This window comes from Rhinopithecus roxellana, chromosome 18 (genome assembly GCF_007565055.1).
Source record: "Rhinopithecus roxellana isolate Shanxi Qingling chromosome 18, ASM756505v1, whole genome shotgun sequence".
NCBI lineage: Eukaryota > Metazoa > Chordata > Mammalia > Primates > Cercopithecidae > Rhinopithecus > Rhinopithecus roxellana.
Genome location: NC_044566.1, coordinates 69517871 through 69538559, shown reverse-complemented (window position 1 = coordinate 69538559; position 20689 = coordinate 69517871). Strand labels below are relative to the sequence as shown.

The window sequence follows — 20689 nt, the reverse complement described above, 5'->3', positions numbered from 1 at the left end:
AACTGAGATTCACTCCCCTAAAAAAACACAAAAATATTTCTAATATTCTAGAATCTTTCCTGAAAATTCAGTATTACTCAAACTAACATTAATCATAGGCTTCTTAAAAAGTCAGCTGTCAGGGTGAAATATTTTATTATTAGAGATTAGTCAGTTAAATAAATCACTCTGTAGAGGTTGGTGATATCATGAACTTCATTAAAACTGTGGTTCAGCAAAGCTTACTGGTCCAGAAATCAAGCAAAGCCCAAAATAATCTAGAATCACTGTGGAAGAAAGCAAAAAAAAAACAAAACTCGCCTGCTCCTTTGAGGTCCTTTTGAATGACTACCTAGTATCTTCTCCAGAGCCAGACATCCATTCTGAAGCAACAGCTGAGTGCATGGGATTAACACACCACACTGAGCCTGGCAGGGACGCAAGTACCTTAAGGGGTGACCAAGTAACAGTCACCAGTGCCCGCATCTCCAACCTCAAGCACCTACAACTCAGTCCTCAGACCTTTTCTCCTCTATCCCCACTCCCTCCTTTCCTGATCTCACAGTTTTAAATGCCACATATATCCTGATAGCTCCCAAATTCTCAGCTCCATGCCAGACCACTTTCCGTGATACCCAACAGCTAACTCAGCATCTTCATGTGGATGTCTAATACACAACCCTAATATGAAATCCAACATGCCCAAAACAGAACTCCTGACGTCCCCCAGCAATCTGGAGCTCATGGTCTCCCCCTCTCAGTTCATGGCAACCACATATATCTCAGCTGCTCAAGTCAAAAATCCTGGGCATCCTTAATTTCCCTCCCTCACTGTCAGATCCACCAGCAAATCCTACTAGTGGTTCCACCTTCTAAATACATCAAAATCCTACCGCTTCCCCCACCTCAACTGCTTCCATCCTCATCCAAGCCTCCCGGCTGGTCTCCACTTTACTCTCTGTTCCCCAACAGACTGTTCTCCTAAGAAGCTAGAGAATTTCTGTCAAAGAAGTTGGATCACATCTCTCTTCCATTTCAAACCCTCTGGTGGCCGGCCACTCAGCACACATGGTGTGATGAAAATCTAAAACCTTTACGGTGACCTAAGAGAGTCACACGACCTGCTTCCTTCCCTCCCCAAACCACTCTGTCCTCATCTCTTACTCTCTCCCTCTCCCTCCCTCATTCTACTGCAGGTCTTCTCCCTGAACACACACACTAGAGAGCAGCCCACCAACACCTTTGCACTTGCTACCATCTCTCCTCCCCACCCACCCACACTTCCATGGCTCAGTCCCTCATACCTCCTTCAAATCTCTGCCCAAATATTACCTCTGCCTCACCCCAATTAAAACTGCAAGTCCTGAACTTCCTTACCCCTTTTAAATGATTTCGTTCTCTCCATTACTATCTATTATCTTCTAATGTGCTATGTGTGAGTAATTTATTAATTTGTCTCCTTTACTGCCTAATTCTCCCATTAGAATGCCAGCTTTGTGAGGGCAGGGATTTTTTTGAGGTTTTGTTCACTGATGTGTCCCAGTGCCCAAATCAGTGCATGGAACACAGTAGGTGTGCAGTAACTCACTGTCCCAGTGCCCAGATCAGTGCATGCAACACAGTAGGTGTGCAATAACTCACTGTCCCAGTGCCCAGATCAGTGCATGGAACACAGTAGGTGTGCAATAACTCACTGTCCCAGTGCCCAGATCAGTGCATGGAACACAGTAGGTGTGCAATAACTCACTGCTGACAGGACGAAAAGTGTATGTGGCATTTCATTCCCACATTTTACATAGAAGAACCCAGAGAAATATTAGCTTAGCAGACTTTTGACATATTGATTTGGACCCTTTCTCTGTGTGCCCTCCCTTGGTGATCTCACCTAACAATCTCATCGAGATCTGCCTGTGCTTAAATTCCATCCAGATTACTTTTGTGAGTAGATTTACAGGGCATACTTCCGGCTTAAGACTCACATTTAAAGGTGACATCTGTAGGAGGAAAGACATTTAAAGAGAAAAAGAAATTTAAACTGAATAATCTATTTTCCATCTTCTTTTGGGTTTCTTTTTTCTCAAACAAAAAAAGGTCAAAATTCAAAACTATTACTGGAGTTAAAGTAAATACCATGTTACATTTTTACAGAGAGTAAGAGGTGGCAATCTTATTAATACAGAAATAACTAAAAATACCACAAATTTTACTTTTTTTCTCTGTGATTTAACAGGTGTTGGGGGAGCTTCTCAGCAGAGGGTCACGAATAAAAAATTAACAGGATGGAAATTAACGCGACGGGAAATCAAAGCATCCAGGCTTCAAACCAAGAACATTCTGACAATGTCTTACAAACTGAGGACTGACAAAGCATATTAATGAGAAATACTGTTAGAATGCTATTCAGATATGGGTCTTCAGTTGCAGCTTTCCAAAAGAATTGGTTTCAAAGGGGAAGGGGAAGTTACACATAGAAAAGCAAAAGCATGTTCGTGTTTTCCATTCCCTCCTGTACACTGAGCTCATGAGGTGAACCTTCATCTGCCCTGGCCTAAGTCCAGCAATGGGGGATGGCCATTCAAGAAAGTAACACAAGAATCAGGACAGCACTGATCACTTAACATGTGTGAACATGTTTACCTCTGTTCAAAACAATCCAAAGCATGAGGTCTAACATTTCCTCAGAGGCAGAAGGTATCCTACACCCCAACCTACACTAACTGTATTATCTTTCATTTTATTTTAAGTGCACATATATATATCTGCCAAACTCTGTTGTGCTTTGGAGAAATAACTAAAGAAAAGCTTTAAATACTAGATATAGTCAAAAATCATTCTAAAAGTATTATCACGGTACCTAATTTATTCTTAACATTCAACTAAAGCCAAAACAGCAAGACCCCTCATACAAATGCATCGATTGACGATGCCACAACAGGCTGCCATCACTAAGCCTCAGTAAGACTTTACCATTTGCCTACATAAGTCACTTTCTAAGCCATATGGTTGTCCATCCCTGCTGGGCTCAATTTGCAGTTAAGTTTTGATATCTAGCAATCACAGCAATTCCCACCATGACACCCTGTTCAGTGGCCACTTCTTCCTTCAATGCTCTCCAGGCACTGCCTCCTCCACTCCACATTACTCAGTTCTGAGAGGAACCATTTTTAGTGCTCAACTTCATATCTGATAGAACAAGCTGAAACTTCTTCCAAACTAATACTTTCACAAAACAGAAAACAACCTATAGTGCACCTATTTGGTTGAAAAAAAACAGAAAGGAACCAAGTTAACTATCCATCGACTGAGTATTTGAAAAGCAGACATAGATGAATGCTCAACCTCATGCAATATAAAGAAATACAGGACCAAGCACAGTAGCTCATGCCTATAATCCCAGCACTTTGAGAGACTGAGGCAAGAGGATCATTTGAGCCCAAGCGTTCGAGACTAGCCTGGGCAACATGGTGAAACCCCATCTCTACAAAAAAAAAAAAAAAAAAAAAAACCACCACCACCCAGGTGTGGTGGTGTGTGCCTGTGGCCCCAGCTACTTGGGAGGCTGAGGTGGGAGAATCACTTGAGCCCTGGAGGTCAAGGCTGCAGTGAGCCATAATCATGCCACTGCACTCCAGCCTGGGTGACAGAGTGAGACTCTGTCTTAAAAAATAAATAAATAAGTTATAGAAGAAATACAAATTAGAGCTGCAATGCCATGCCATTTTAACTTGTTAGACGAGCAAAGATTAAACACATGAAAAATCCCAGGACTGGCCAGGATGGGGAGGGACACGGGTGCTCTCTGACACTTGACTGGCGGAAGTAAACTGCTACGCACTTTCCAACTACAAAAGGGTTGACAAGATCAAATTAGAATCCAGAGGAAAAATATATACATACTTCCTAAAATGTAACCTGTGACGGTAACTGAAACAGAAGCGGATTTGGGGATACTATTTGACTTTGGTAAAAACACAAGTAGGGTTTAATCTCTTCCCCCAACTTCCTGGCCACAGCTGACTGAATGGGGACAGACATTACCTAAAAGGGGCCAGGTTTCCCTCCCAGGAATCTGGAATTGGGATTGTGTGGTTCTGATTTGGTCTGGTTATGTGTGTTTTTCAACAGTGAAAACATAAACCTCACATCGCATTAAGTCATCCTGCCTCTATTTCTATTTAGCATACAAACAGCATTTGAGGATTCGATAAACCAACTTCCACTTTGAATTTTTCAAACTTACACTCTAGGGTTATTTTCTGCTTCAATTCTTGCTTTTCCTAACCTTCCCTCTCATCTTTCTTATTTGAAGAACAGTAATTTCTATCAGCTTATCTGATTATCATATTTACTTCTGCTTAAGAGCATTATTTACAGTTTTTTTAATAGACTGACTCTTGTGTAACTAGAGTCAACAAATTCCAAACCTCGCCCTCTACCTCACAATATTATTCTTGATGGGATTATGGAGTTGCTGGTAAACTTTTCTTTAGGGTTTGGTTTTGAATTTTTTTGTTTTTTTTCTTTTTAAGTCCCATAGCAATCATAAATCAAGGAATCCTCAATGTGACTTTCCAAAAGAGACAAAAAAACTTTTGGTCTCTTCATTTTAAAAACTCATTTTAATTTAATAGTGACTGACATTCACCAACAGATGAAGATCAATTTTTCCTTTTCATTTGTTCCATTATTTTCCAGTTTGTTACAGAATTATACAAGCTACGGATCTGATGTGCTCTTCAAAATGTCAAGTTTGAGTTTAGAGAATTAGCACCCCCTTGATTGTCTTCTCCCATGAACCCATCATTCTGTCCAGCAGCTCTCAATCTAACAACACCCAAAAAGCAAAGAAGATATACACACTTATTTCAATCATAATAGTCAATTATGACAACGCAAATAATTTAAGCTTTCAAAGCACTTAATTCTGCTGAAGATATAATCATGTTACATACTTCAAAAATGATACTCCCCCATCCTGTTTTTGGAGAACTCTGAAAATCTAGACAATATGCTTCCTTTCAAAACACCAACTGGTTACAGAGGAAAAGAAACAGACAAATGATCTTGCCAAGAGCCATTTCTGTAGTTTTCCTCCACTGAGTAGCCCTTTCAGTGGCTACAAAGATTTAAATTCAATCCTTGATTGGACTGATGATACACCACCTTTTATTTATTTAGAATTGAATTTTCAAAAAAAAAAAAAAAGAATTTCGGGAACTCTAATTCAGTTGTTTCCAATTTTTCCAAGTATGAGGACCCCTCTGCAATACTAAAACAAAACAAAACAAAACAAAAAAGCTGATGATTCTTTTTAAAAAGAAAACTGAGGATTTTTCTTTTTTCTTTTTTTTTTTTTTGAGGCAGGGTCTCACTCTGTCACCCAGGCTGGAGTGCAATGGCACAATCCTGGCTCACTGCAACCTCCACCTCCCAGGCTCAAGTGATCCGCCCGTCTCAGCCTCCCAAGTAGCCAGGACTACAGGGGTGTGCCACCACACCAGGCTAATTTTTTATATTTTCGGTAAAGACGGGTTCGCCATGCTGACTAGACTAAAATTGAGGATTTTTTAAATCGCTCTATCTAGTGATGAGAATATAGAAACCTAAAAAACTGTCAGTACAAAATAACTCTTAAAAGCACCTGCAAACATCTACAAAATACTAAAACAAGAATTTAATCTTTTTATTACAGAGCCAGTTAATGTCAGAATGAGGTCTAAAACCCAGTATCCAGATTTATAATACAGATGGGGCTCTTAGAATTGATCATGCAGGGCAGGTGTTTCTCAAATAGCCCTGACAATTCTCTTAGGAACTAGACAAGCTGACTTGAAAGTTCTTATAGAAAAACAAACAAAGACAGACAAGACAATTCTGAAAAAGAAGAATAAGGGTAGAGAACATCCCCTATCAGATATTAAAACATTATAAAGCTTCAATAATTAAAATAGTGTGAATAAATAAACCTATAATGGAATAGACTAGAAAATGCAAAAACTGACAAAGTATACATAGGAACTCAGTATAAGATGGATGTGACATTTTAAATCCCTGGGGTAAGAGTTACTGGTTAAATGCTATTGTAACAACTGGATACTCATTAGGAGAAAAAAATCAAATTGAGTCCTCACTCTCCTCCTTATACCGCAAGAAGTTTCAGGTGTATGAATAGCAAAAATGTACAAAATAAAACCAATAAAGAGCAAAAAGAAACACAAAACAATTTTTTAACAATCTTGAAGAAGAAAACGTCTTTCAAAACATTATTGAAAAACAATAAAGGCCAAATATTAAACTACTTGAAAAAAATCAAATATTACTTCTTTACAGAAAATTCTATAAACAAAATCAAGATTATATATCAAATGAGGTCTTTCTGGGGCATCATAATTCTATCCACAAACCTGGGGCTCTGTGACACCCAAGTACAGCACTCTATTCCGCGCAATTCCAAACCACTTGAAAGGAAACTTTTAATACAGTTAAAATCAAGTCATCTAACAGAATTCTTTCTTTCCTAGGCCTAAAGTTTTCTACAGCACCATCCTCAGCTATTACCTCCACTCACATTAGAAACTGTCAGCCACACAGTAAGGCAAAGGCTTTTATTATGCATTTGGGGGGTTTACAGTTTAATTTTAGCAGAAGATAGACAAAGCAAAGCAATACAAGTCAAAAGGATTTTCTAGGCTTGCTCTGGGATTATATGGTCTTACCGCCAACATGCAGGTTCGGCAGTGAACACTTACCAAATTTATAACATCAACAGAGACTTCTGAGCCCCTACTATATGGAATCAAACCTGAGATGAAGAACAGTCTACTGCCTTCCAGAAGCTTACAATCTAACTTAGTCAAAGAGACCATGAGGTAAGGACATCTGCTTACCAACTAGCGGTAACACAGAATTATGCTTCAGTCTTCAAATCTCTCCATATGACTGAGTACAATAAAATTATAGTTATTTAACTTGTCACTATAAGGAAAGCACAGCTAACCCTATGATTTTTCTCAAACCTAGTGTGTAGGCATACCTAAGTGATTCAACCCAAAACCTGAAAACACTAATGTAACAGCATATCAGCTCAGTGAGGGACTCCACTCACAAGGTAATTAATGTAATCAGCTGCTGTTTACATTTGGCTCTTTAGCTCTATACCATCTGGATTTTCATCATTTTTATTTCCCTTTATCCATAGCTGGTATTTCTCCAAGTTCTTGTCAATTTGTTCTTCCTTTTTGACACAAAATATTATTTATTACAGCTATAAATTATTACAGCTATAAATTGGCTTTCTTCATCTCAGTCCACCTTTTTTTTTTTTTTTTTTTACGTTTTTTCTTTCTTTTTGCATTCCAGGGTATTGCTTGGGAAAATGCTATTATTTATGCCACGGTGACAGCTGAGTCAGAGGGGATCGGTCATCTCACTACTTTCCTTCCAGATGATGGAATGCCAGCTGTATTCCTCCACTCCCTTGACTATGTAGTTAGCATGAGTTATCAGAACTATCAGCAGAGTAACAACAGTTGTCATATTTTAATTTACAAAGAAGACTTTGAAACACACACAGTAAGGACTTTCTGTAAGGTCGACCTACAGGGCAATACTGACTTTGCAAGAAATTCCAAAACTGCTTGTCTCGTATATGCCTTCAACACACAACCACTAGCAACTAAAATTTCTGAATAATTATCTCACATCTTTCTTCACTGCCTGTGAATGTTTCCTAGATAACTGAACATAAAACTGAGGAATGCTTTACAAATTCCCTATTTTAACTTACAGAAATAATTAAACTCAAAACAAATTATATTTTACCTGGTAATTACAAAGAAATGACGGAAATTACAAGTCAACTCCAATAAGCCATCCTTAATAAATTTCTATAATACTAGTAATTCCATTGGTTAACGACCAGAACTCTCAATAAAGTTCAGTGTGTTTATCAATACAGATTAACAGTGACCATACAGTCTTCATTTCAAATCCTAGGACTAGTTTCCACAAAAATTGTGTTCACTGCATAGCACTGGAAATTAACGTCACCTTTTTACTCTACAAATAAGCAACTTAGAGAAGAAGTCTTAGTGAGTATTTCCCGGGAATAAAAAAGACACTCTTTCATATTTGCCACAGTCAGGAATTTTCATAACCTTGAGATGGTTCATCTGTGTTCCAGCAGAAACCACTAGTCACCCAGCAAAAGCAGTAGGAAAAGGAAAAGGTTCACCATTCTGTTAATTTACTGGTCCCTTGCAACTAAGTGATTAATCTATGATAAGAGGGAAGAAAGAGGTACCTGGAAGGAAGTATCTTTGTTAGATGCTTGTTTGATCTCCTTAATCCTGCAAAACCAAGTGTGTATCTTTTCCCCTCCAGGGAGGTGGGGGAGGTACCACTTAGAAGTTAGGGGGTTAAGTACACATTACAGGAAGTCACAGACAGGTTCAATGCACTGAGCCCAAACACACTTCACGGAATTGAATTTTCAGAACCTTTTTAAGTGATCACATCTCTGGTAAGCCATTTCGGCTTCTGCACTGCAAACTTTTTGGGTGACTTGAGTGGCAACCACACTTCTGACTCCTGTTACTATCTGCTGCTGCTGTGGCTATTTGAAGAGACTGAAATAGGCTTTAGGTAGCCTCCTGATCACAAAAGCACACTCCAACAAAGCTAGAGTGGCTTTCAAGACTTAAAGAAGTGGGAAAAGGATGTTCTAGAAATGAAATACTGAGGGTAAAGTACAAACACCACAGTGGAGTGTGCTCAGGGTCATTCTTCTGAAAAATGGGTCAAAGTAATATAATCAAATTCAAAATAAAAAAAAATTTTCAATGAAATAAGGAATTTTCAATGAAAGATACTACCTAGCAGAAAATAACTCCTATTTGGGCTTAAGGAGCCTTCGACTCTTAGCTTCACCCCCACTTCTGTCTACTCTAATTATGAACTACTCTGCATCTTTAAGTACTTCCACTTTGAGTAAAAATAAAATAATAAACACTACAGGAGAAGGAGCCCTAGACTAGAATCTGGATTTCTTGAACCAGCTTTACTGTTCACTTGCCATTTGTAACCATAAGAACCTTTCTGTTTCTTACCCATTACTGAAAATAATTGTTTTTTCTGTCCTTGCTTGCTCCCTTTGGAACTTGTCCCCATGTGACCAGTGTCATCTGAATAATAAGCCACCTTATGGTATTGTACACATCAAATGAGATCACATAACTAAAGACACTTAACCCATAAATCATTACTCCAACATGTACTCTTATCAAAACTGATAAATGCTATCCACAGTAACTCTGTCCAAACTGCTTTACCATGGCTGTTGCTATCTTTCCACTAAGACCCTAGGCTTCAAATGACCACTTTAGCATTCATTTCTTTCTGCCCCCATTTTAAGCATCTGTAGAGGTGCTTGTCATTATCTTTCTTATTGACTAATTATGCTCTCAAGGTATCTATCCTATTAGAATACATGTTAATAGCTGAAAAGAGAGACCTACATTATTTTTGCCCTCTCTTCCAAGGTATGGTCTCGAAACACACACTCAGATCTGAAGGTTTCTTAGGGATTTTCTCTCTATTGCTGCTTTCTTTACTCTGACAGTTACTGGGAAATTTTCTATTATCAGCACAGTACTAAGCACTTTATTTATTATTTACATTATCTTACTTAAGTATACTCTTTAAGTACAACACTGTGGGGTAGGCTTTTTTTTTCTTTTTTTTTTTTTTTTTTTTGAGACAGAGTCTCACTCTGTCGCCCAGTCTAGAGTGCAGTGGTGTGATCTCGGCTCACTGCAACCTCCACCTCCTGGGTTCAAGCAATTCTCCTGCCTCAGCCTCCTGAGCAACTGGGTACTACAGGTGCACACCGCTATGCCCGGTTAATTTTTTGTATTTTAGTAGAGACGGGGTTTTCACTGTGTTGCCCAGGCTGGTCTCGAACTCCTGAGCTCGGGCAATCTGCCCACCTTGGCCTCCCAAAGTGCTGGGATTACAGGTGTGAGCCACTTCAGAAATTCTGTTAACTTAAATTTAAATGAAATTTGCAAAATCTTCTGAGAATAGCCAGAGTAATCAAATTCTATTCAACTTAGGAAAAGAAACCACATTCCATCCATTCACATACGGTTTCCTTATTTTATCACAACCAATACTTTCAAAACAATCTTTAAAAAAAGAAATTTGACCAGGTATAGTGGCTCACACCTGTAATCCCAGCACTTTGGGAGGCCAAGACAGGCAGATCACTTGAGCTCAGGAGTTCAAGACCAGCCTGGGCAACATGGCGAAACCCCATCTCTTCTAAAAATACAAAAAATTAGCCAGGCATGGTGGTACATGCCCGTAATCCCAGCTACTCGGGAGGCTGAGGTGGAGGGATCAACTGAGCCCAGAAGTCAAGCTTGCAGTGAGCCAAGATTGTACCACTGCATTCCAGCCTGGGTGACAGGAGTGTGACCTTGCCTAAAAAAAAAAAAAAAAGAAAGAAAGAAATTTATGCCAGGTGCGGTGGCTCATGCCGGTAATCCCAACACTTTGGGAGGCTGAAGCAGGTGGATCACCTGAGGTCAGGAGTTCGAGACCAACCTGACCAACATGGAGAAATACCATCTCTTCTAAAAATACAAAATTAGCCGGGTATGGTAACACATGCTTGTAATCCCAGCTACTTGGGAGGTTGAGGCAGGAGGACTGCTTGAACCCGGGAGGTGGAGGTTGCAGTGAGCCAAGATCGTGCCACTGCACTCCAGTCTGGGCAACAAGAGCAAAAACTCTTTTGCCCAGAAAAAAAAAAAAAGAAAAGAAAAGAAAAGAAAAAAGAAATTTCAAAATACCAGAAATAATTTGACCTGAGAATTAGGCAGCCCCCAAAATAAAACAAAAATATCAACAAGCAACAAAAAGATAACATATGAAAACCAATACTTCAGGAATAATATTTGAATGCTAATTGGACCTACAAAAAGAAATACTAATCTAATGCTTGTCGAGCTTTAGACAAAGCCCATGGAAAGTTTAGCACCATTCACTCAGATTCAGGTGTTTCTGAAAGAGAACTGAATATCTTGAGAGAAGCAGAGAACTGCATGTATTTTAAGTTATATTATTCTACAGCACTTCTGACAAAAGAAAACCACAAAAGCCAACTTTTGGACGTATTCAAAAGATTCTATCCTAATACTCTAAAAGGTAAAAGTTGCAGATTTTTTAAATGAAAGATAATGGAAAGCAAAAAATGCACAGTAAGAATTGTCTTAATTACTGGAAATGCAGGCACCTCTAATTTTCAATATCTAAGGCGGGGATGTCCAATCTTTTGGCTTCCCTGGGCCACACTGGAAGAAGAATTGGCTTGGGCCACACATAAAATACACTAACGATAGCTGATGAGCTAAAAATAAGTAAATAATAAATAAATCTCAAAAAAAAAATCTCGTAATGTTCTAAGAAAATTTACAAATTTGTGTTGGGCTGCATTCAAAGCCATTCTGGGCCACATGCAGCCCATGGGCCACGGGTTGGACAAGCTTGATTTAAGGTTTCAGAAATACCATCATCCTAGAAAGCATCTTCAGCATGATTCAGTTTTGCTTTTTCTGGGCTCATTTATTCATTTCCCTTGCCAGTTCATTCATTTCTGATGACCAAGTATATTCAGTGCTCACACTAAACACCAGGAGCGCCATCTTCTGATTTTAAAAAAAGGGTAAACACAAGGGTCTATACCAACACTGGATGAGGGGGTCCAGGGGGCTGTTACACAGAGAATCATGTTGTTTCTTTTTTCTCTTTCAGGAATCCACTGAAACAAACCAGAAACGAAATAGTAAACTAGGCAAAGTGACACAATCTAGGTGAGATACCATTATATCTGCAAAACAACCCAAAAAGTAAACGTCTCTTCAGTAAAAGAATGCCACTACTTTCAACCTTACTCCCTACCCTTGGCATTTCAATTAACATGTGTCTAGAACCAGACTACCCACCTATATATTTCACAGACTATTAAAATATTTGAACGTATTTGTCTGCTATCCAAAATTAACTATGATAAGCAAAAACTAATTACTATAATTAATTTGTTAATAATAGTCATCACTATCTTTCCCCTTCTCAAGGCTTAGATATTTTATTTACTTCCGTATTTTAATCTAGTTTCTCTCTCTCTCCTTAAGGCAAGAGGATCACTTGAAGCCAGGATTCAAGACCAGCCTTAGCAGCACAGTGAGACCCTACCTCTAAAAAAAACTTTAAAAATTAGCCGGTCCTAGTGGCACACACCAGTAGTCCAAGCTACTCAGGAGGCTGAGGTGGGAGGCTTACCTGAGCCCAGTGTTTGGGGTTACAGTGAGCTATGATTGCACCATGGCACTCCAGCCTGGGCGACAGAACAAGACCCTGTCTCAAAAAAAGAAAAAAGAAAAAAAAAGGAAACGTATCCCAAGAATATAAGGTTGGCTTAATCTCCAAAAATCAGTATAATAACTACTATCATAAAGGACAAAATCATATGATCATCTCAATAGAAAAAGCATTTCCCAAAATCCAATATCCATTCATGATTATCGATTTGTTAAAGAAAAGATGTTAAATGATATCAAGAACAATACAGTATATACGTGTCAACGGAGACACAATGAGGAAGCTAAAGCAAAATACATGAAACAAAAGAAGTTTATTACTCATAGGTCCCAGAGAGGTTAGAGTGCCAAACAGAGACAGACAGGAGGTCCTGAGACAGGAGAGGGAAGGAGCAGGAAGGAGAGGGAGAAAGAACTGTGGAACTACATCTTTGTTAAGGGACATTATTCCCTATGCTTTCCCTCAAGGGTTGTGAATCAGTTAAAGAAAACTAATGTGAATGGGAACTTATTCACATGACTCTGAGGATGACCATTAGGTTTTACTAATGGTTGGCAGCTCATGGTGTGTTGCATTTTGGGTCAGTGAGATGAGGCACAATTTGGCCATACTGCAAACAACCACAGGGAGGGTAGGTTCTAACTAGGCCAAAGATGACAGGACATGACTGAGTTACAAACAATTTATGTTAGGCCTAAAATGGATGCTAAGGCAGCAACTATATTAAACTTATCACAGTGATTAAAAACTCCTAGACTTAGAATAAAACTTCCTCAACCTGGTAAGTCGTCTACAAGAAAACAACATCACGCTTAATGCTGAAGGACTGAATGCTTTCCCCCTGAAATCAGGAACAAGGGAGGAATATCTAATCTTATAATTTCTATGCAATATTGTAAAGGAAATTCTATCCAGTGCAATAAGACAGGAGGAAAGAAAAGAAGGGGGGAAAGGAGGAGAAAGTATCTAGATTGGAAAAGAGGTAAAATTGTCTTGCTAGTCAATTTCATGATTACACATTTTATGATCCTATACATACAAAAGTCTAAGGAATCCACAATAAAACTACTAGAATTAAAAGACAAATTCAACAAAGTCACATGACACAAATTAATATAAAGAAATCAACTGCAGTGACTATAAAGAGGAAACCTAAGAGAGTTCCTCTGTACTGATGGAACAGTTCTGTAACTTGATGTGGTAGTGATTACATGAACCTATACACATGATTAAATTGCACAGAACACACAACTGAGTGCATGTATAAACTAGTGAAATCTGAATAAGGTCTACAGATTGTGCCAATGTCAATTTCCCGTTTTTGATTTTTTTTTTTTCACAACTAGGACTCTTTACTTCCCATTACTATAAGTCTGAACTTTAAACAGATTATTGGACTGGTGGTCCATATCCATCAGCTCATTCAACTTTAGCACCTGTCTTGCTCCCAGTGGCTTTTCCAGAACTCCTGCCTTCACCGTGAAGCTCCTTGAGTTTTCCCAATTCAAACTTGGGCTTCTTCAGTATTTTTACTTTTCCAACGAAGACATCATGGAGAGGATAGATTGGCAAGCCTTTTCTACGTCTTTTCCAATGCTGTCTGGAATCAACTTATTGACCACTTCTTTCAAGTCCTTTTTCTGCACCTCCCAGGTCTTGACTTCCATCATTTTCTTCCGGATTTGGCAGACCTGTTGGTGCTGAGCATAAGAGGTCTTCCATATCTGATTGTTACATTTTTTAGGAAAACCAACATAGAACGGACAAAGCAAGTAACCATTGGTAGTCCTGACATCAACACGAGCTTCAGTCATTGTCTGCCATTTTTTGACCATGGAACACATTTTGTCATGGGTAAGATCCATGCCATGGAAGTTAGGAAGTTTCTGCCCTGAACATCTTCAGTAATCAGCTTGAATTTTCTAAATGCAATCTCATCATTCTGCAAATCAGGAAAACTCACTTCAAACACACAACCCTTGAGGCCATCAGATGCAATTTTGGTTCCTTGGGTCCTGCTGACTAGCGTCTTCCCAATATTCCTTATATTGAACATAGCAGGTGCTTTCACATCATACCAATCTTTCTTAGAAAATGCATCAACCACTTTCTTCTTGGCTCCCTTTCTGCCTCCTTTCATAAGGCGCTTGTTCTTGCCAACCACCATGGTGCTGCTCAGAGAGCCAAAAGGGCGGTTTTGATATTATACTTTAGTTAGTTATGTAGGATGTTACCACTGGAGGAAGCTGGGTAAAGAATACATAGAATCTCTGTGCACTATTTTTGCGTTTCCGATAAGTCTATTATTGTTCCACAATAAAGTTATTTTTAAAGTTAACTGTATTTCTACATACTAGCAACAAACTATGAAAAACGAATATGATCTTCAGATGACACTTTTCTGAAAACTTGGGAACCACTGACTTAGACCTCTTTCGAGATAGTAAGTACATAAGTTACATAAGCACATGATGTACCACAATCCAAACTATTATCTCAGTGAAGTTTCCAAACATTACAGTCTCCTGGTTATCATTTAAAATTTTCAAAGCCCATGTGCCACTTCAGACCATCGCAATTTCTGAGACTAGGTCAAAGGCATCAGCACTTCTGAAATTCCCCACGTAAACCACTACTGTATGGGGCAACAATTCTCAAATTTATGTTTCAGGACCTCTTACAGTTCAAGACCCCAAGAGTAAAAATAGAAAAGGAAAAAAAGAAAAGAAAGTAATGAAACAGGAGTGACTTGAACCCAGGAGAGAAACAAAAGAAAAAGTCATAGTACAGAGGGAATTAAGATGTCCAAGGGAGAATAATAGATTCAGATGAAAATTTTTAAAAGGGCATTGAGGAAAAGTAGTAAAACAACCATAAGAAAGTGAAATTTAAAAAGAAGTATGAAGGGTCAAAGTTGAAGTGAATAAAACAGAAATTAGGCAAAGAAGGTCAAATATTCATATAATTAGAAATACACACACCTCCGAGATACATATACATCAAACTCTGGAAGAAGATATTCAAAACACTAAAACAGAATATTTAAAATAATACTCCAAGAAAACTTCCTGAAAATAAAAGACCTGAATCTACACATTTTAAGAGCCAACTGGTGAAAAGTGACCAAGAACAAACTACCCCAAAAATGTAACCTAGTAAACTATTAGACTTTAAGCATATGAAAGATATCTTTGAGGCCTCCATGATAAAAGATATCAGAGAATGATATCAGAGAATGAATCAGCCTGGCATCAGACTTAGCAAAGCAACATACAAAGCAAGACTAGCAGAAAATCATTCTCGAGAAGCCTAAGGGTGAGAACCTGTCTCAAATAAATAAATACTAAAAATAAGAAAAGAAGCTAAATAAAAAGGATTGTATATCAAGCCAATCTGTCCTTCAACTAATGAGGCTAATAAAAAAAAACTCTGAACAAGCAAGAACTCACAAAATACTTACACATGTATCTTTCCTGAGGGTTCTAATCCCTTTCTCAACCCAGATTCATTATCCGGACCACAGGCGCAGAAAATGATCTGACTATGTTCTCAATTCCGCCAAGAACGGTATACAATTAATACAATTCTAGATGCAAAGGAGAGACACTGATCCATTACATTCAATGGAACATCCAGGCTTGAGCTCCATCTAAACAAGGGATGACTAAAGAAACGTTAAGCAAAAGGACTGGTCACAAAGTGAGCATTTTATGTATTTAATTGTAGAACAAATAATAAAAACAAGGCAGAAAAACGATAAACTGTGTATGTCCTGAAAAAATTTGAAAATGCAACTGAAATAATGGGAGGAAAGGGAAGAGGAAAAAGGAAAGAAAAAAAGTCATAAAATCATAGGTGATCGTATGGGAACAGATGTGAAGCAAAAGATGCCTTTTAAAAGTAGCATACAAGATGGTAAAAAGATAGGTTAAAAATAAGGGGTTAAGGTACTACAAAAGGTACTAATTCAATGGTACTATTAGAAGAAAAACTTAGTCCCACCTTCCTGATACCAAAAGAATTTTTAAAATTAAGAAAAACACATCAAATAATAAATGAATATACCAAAATATAGACAGTAATTTAACACAATGACAGAACTGAGAACAAACGTAACAGTTACAACAATTAACATGAATGAGTTTAACTTGCTTATTAAAAGAAAGATATTTTCAAATTTGCTTAGAAAGCAAAGACTATGCTGTATATAAGAGATACTTAAAATACAGTGATTCAAAAAGGCTAAAAATAAACGAACAAAAATTACCAGGTAAATAAAAATAATCAGACAAAAAAAAAAAAAAACAGACAAAAGTTATCTGAACAGACCTAACTACTTTTAAATACTAAAAGTTAATTTCACAATGCAGAATACATTATTCATCTCTATAAACTAAATAACAAATTATGGCTGATCCGAGAGTAAATAAATAAAAACACACCATAAATAAAACACAGTACTTGATAAAAGGAGAGCATAGGAAAAAAAAGATATAAATGATTTCAACAATATAACCAACAAAGTAGTTTTTCCGTATATATAGAGAGACAGCACTACACTCTGGTAACAAAGAACATAGCTTCTTGAACATTCACAGAAAGTTATACATTAAGGCACAAAGAAATCACTACTATATTCATAAAACGGAAATATCACAAAACGTATCCTCTGATCACAGTGCAAAAACAAAACTAGAGGACCTTTTCAAGATGGCCGAATAGGAACAGCTCCAGCCTCCAGCTCCCAGTAGGAACGACACAGAAGACGGGTGATCTCTGCATTTCCAACTGAGGTACTGGATTCATCTCACTGGGGTGTTTCAGACAGTGGGTGCAGGACAGTGCGTGCAGCCCACGCATGAAAGCCGAAGGGGGGCGAGGCATCACCTCACCCAGGAAGCGCAAGGGGGAAGGGAATTCCCTTTCCTAGCCAAGGGAAACCGTGACACACAACACCTGGAAAATCGGGTCACTCCCACCCAAATACTGCACTTTACCAAGGGTCTTAGTAAATGGCACACCAGGAGATTATATCCCATGCCTGGCTCACAGGGTCCCACGCCCATGGAGCCTCCCTCATTGCTAGTACAGCAGTTTGAGATGGAACTGTAAGGCTGCAGCAAGGCTGGGGGAGGGGTGCCCGCCATTGCTGAGGCTTGAGTAGGTAAACAAAGCAGCGGGAAGCTGGAACTGAGTGGAGCCCACCACAGCTCAAGGAAGCCTGCCTGCCTCTGTAGACTCCACCTCTGAGGACAGGGCATAGCCAAACAAAAGGCAACAGAAACCTCTGCAGATTTAAATGTCCCTGTCTAACAGCTTTGAAGAGAGCAGTGGTTCTCCCAGCACAGAATTTGAGATCTGAGAACGGACAGACTGCCTGCTCAAGTGAGTCCCTGACCCTCGAGTAGCCTAACTGGGAGACACCCCTCACTAGGGGCAGACTCACACCTCACACCTCACACCTCTGAGACGAAGCTTCCAGAGGAACGATAAGGCAGCAACATTTGCTGTTCAGTAATATTCACTCTTCTGCAGCTTCCGCTGCTGATACCCAGGCAAACAGGGTCTGGAGTGGACCTCGAGCAAACTCCAACAGACCTGCAGCGGAGGGTCCTGACTGTTAGGAGGAAAACTAACAAACAGAAAGGACATCCACACCAAAACCCCATCTGTACATCACCATGATCAAAGACCAAAGGTAGATAAAACTACAAAGATGGGGGAAAAGCAGTGCAGAAAAGCTGAAAAATCTAAAAATCAGAGCACCTCTCCCCCTCCAAAGAACGCAGCTCTTCACCAGCAACAGAACAAAGCTGGACGGAGAATGATGAGTTGAGACAAGAAGGTTTCAGACGATCAAACTTCTCCGAGCTGAAGGAGGAAGTTCGAACCCACTGCAAAGAAGCTAAAAACCTTGAAAAAAGATTTGACGAATGGCTAACTAGAATAACCAATGTAGAGAAGTCCTTAAATGACCTGACAGAGCTGAAAACCATGACACGCAAACTACATGACAAATGCACAAGCTTCAGTAACCAATTCGATCAACTGGAAGAAAGGGTATCAGTGATTGAAGATCAAATGAATGAAATGAAGCGAGAAGTTTAGAGAAAAAAAAAAGAGTAAAAAGAAATGAACAAAGCCTCCAAGAAATATGGGACTATGTGAAAAGACCCATATACATCTGACTGGTGTACCGGAAAGTGATGGGGAGAATGGAATCAAGTTGGAAAATACTCTGCAGGATATTATCCAGGAGAATTTCCCCAACCTAGCAAGGCAGGCCAGCATCCAAATTCAGGAAATATAGAGAATGCCACAAAGATACTCCTCGAGAAGAGCAACTCCAAGACACATAACTGTCAGATTCACCAAAGTTGAAATGAAGGAAAAAATGTTAAGGGCAGCCAGAGAGAAAGGTCGAGTTACCCACAAAGGGAAGCCCATCAGACTAACAGCGGATCTCTCAACAGAAACTCTACAGGCCAGAAGAGAGTGGGGGCCAATATTCAACATTCTTAAAGAAAAGAATTTTCAACCCAGAATTTCATATCCAGCTAAACTAAGTTTCATAAGTGAAGGAGAAATAAAATCCTTTACAGACAAGCAAATGCTGAGAGATTTTGTCATCACCAGGCCTGCCCTACAAGAGCTCCTGAAGGAAACACTAAGCATGGAAAGGAACAACCGGTACTAGCCACTGCAGAAACATGCCAAAATGTAAAGACCATCAAAACTGAGAAGAAACTGCATCAACTAACAAGCAAAATAACCAGCTAACATCATAATGACAGGATCAAGTTCACACATAACAATATTAACCTTAAATGTAAATGAGCTAAATGCTCCAATTAAAAGACACAGACTAGCAAATTGGATAAAGAGTCAAGACCCATCAGTTTGCTGTATTCAGGAGACCCATCTCATGTGCAGAGACACACATAGGCTCAAAATAAAGGGATGGAGGAAGATTTACCAAGCAAATGGAGAACAAAAAAAGGCAGGGGTTGCAATCCTAGTCTCTGATAAAATAGACTTTAAACCAACAAAGATCAAAAGAGACAAAGAAGGCCATTACATAAGTAAAGGGATCAATTCAACAAGAAGAGCTAACTATCCTGAATATATATGCACCTAATACAGGAGCACCCAGATTCATAAAGCAAGTCCTCAGAGACTTACAAAGAGTCTTAGACTCCCACACATTAATATTGGGAGACTTCAACACCCCACTGTCAACATTAGACAGATCAACAAGACAGAAAGTTAACAAGGATATCCAGGAATGGAACTCAACTCTGCACCAAGAGGACCTAACAGACATCTACAGAACTCTCCACCCCAAATCAACAGAATATACATTCTTTTCAGCACCACATCACACTTATTCCAAAACTGACCACATAGTTGGAAGTAAAGCACTCCTCAGCGAATGTAAAAGAACAGAAATTAAAACAAACTGTCTCTCAGACCACAGTGCAATAAAACTAGAACTCAGGATTAAGAAACTCAAACAAAACCACTCAACTACATGGAAACTGAACAACCTGCTCCTGAATAACTACTGGGTACGTAACGAAATGAAGGCAGAAATAAAGATGTTCTTTGAAACCAGTGAGAACAAAGATACAACGTACCAGAACCTCTGGGACACATTTAAAGCAGTGTGTAGAGGGAAATTTAAATGCCCACAAGAGAAAGCAGGAAGGATCTAAAATTGACACCCTAACATCAAAATTTAAAAAACTAGAGAAGCAAGAGCAAACACATGCAAAAGCTAGCAGGAGGTAAGAGAAAACTAAAATCAGAGCAGAATTGAAGGAGATACCCTTCAAAAAATAAATGAATCCAGGAGCTGGTTTTTTTGAAAAGATCAACAAAATTGATAGACCGCTAGCAAGACTAATAAAGAAGAAAAGAGAGAAGAATCAAATAGATGCAATAAAATACGATAAAGGGGATATCACCACCGATCCCACAGAAATACAAACTACCATCAGAGAATACTATACAACACCTCTACGCAAATAAACTAGAAAGCTTCGAAGAAATGAATAAATTCCTAGACACATACACTCTCCCAAGACTAAACCAGGCAGAAGTTGAATCCCTGAATAGAAAAATAATAGGCTCTGAAATTCAGGCAATAATTAATAGCCTACCAAACAAAAAAAGTCCAGGACCAGATAGATTCGCAGCCAAATTCTACCAGAGGTACAAGGAGGAGATGGTACCATTCCTTCTGAAACTATTCCAGTCAATAGAAAAAGAGGGAATCCTCCCTAACTCATTTTATGATGCCAGCATCATCCTGATACCAAAGCCTGGC

General features: G+C 38.9%; 1 protein-coding gene and 1 pseudogene across 4 annotated transcripts in view; both read right to left on the bottom strand.

The window, feature by feature from the left end:
• WASF3 (WASP family member 3) overlaps positions 1-20689 on the bottom strand; it is a 134867-nt gene that overhangs the window by 94797 nt on the left and 19381 nt on the right. Inside the window, exon 1 of one of the 4 annotated variants that reach the window (XM_030922326.1) lies at positions 1865-1883. The exons of the other annotated variants lie outside the window; for them this stretch is intronic. The gene's annotated coding sequence lies outside the window, so the exon portion shown is untranslated. Of the gene's footprint in view, positions 1-1864; positions 1884-20689 lie in introns of those variants that run through there. 4 annotated transcript variants of the gene reach the window in all.
• On the bottom strand, positions 13750-14527 carry LOC104671578 (annotated as a pseudogene).